Source organism: Oncorhynchus keta, chromosome 35, assembly GCF_023373465.1.
Source record: "Oncorhynchus keta strain PuntledgeMale-10-30-2019 chromosome 35, Oket_V2, whole genome shotgun sequence".
Taxonomy (NCBI): Eukaryota; Metazoa; Chordata; class Actinopteri; order Salmoniformes; family Salmonidae; genus Oncorhynchus; species Oncorhynchus keta.
In genome coordinates this window covers 73,208,705-73,209,295 of record NC_068455.1, presented here as the reverse complement: position 1 = coordinate 73,209,295, position 591 = coordinate 73,208,705, and positions in this window count along the sequence as shown.

Below are 591 nucleotides of genomic sequence, written 5' to 3'. Positions count from 1 at the left end.
AGAGAGAGAGGGGGGGGGGTTGAGGAAGAGAAAGATAGAGGGAGAGAGAAGGGGGGGGTTTGGGGAGAGAAAGATACAGAGAGAGAGAGAGAGGGGGGGGTTGAGGAAGTGAAGATAGATATATATATATATATATATAGAGAGAGAGAGAGAGGGGGGTTGAGGAAGTGAAAGATAGAGAGAGAGAGAGAGCGTGAGAGGGGGTTGAGGAAGAGAAAGATACAGAGAGAGAAAGAGGTGGGGGAGGCAGGGAGAGGGGGAGGGGGGAGAGAGAGATTGTCACCCTCTCTCTATCCCTCTATCCCTCTATCCCTCTCTCTATCCCTCTATCCCTCTATCTATTTCTCTATCCCTCTCTCTATCCCTCTATCTATTTCTCTATCCCTCTATCTATCCCTCCCTCTATCCCTCTATCTATTTCTCTATCCCACTCTCTATCCCTTCCTCTATCCCTCTATCTATCCCTCTATCTATCCCACTCTCTATCCCTCCTCTATCCCTCTCTCTATCCCTCTCTCTATCCCTCTCTATCCCTCTCTATCCCTCCCTCTATCCCTCTATCTATCCTCTCTCTATCCCTCTCTATCCCTC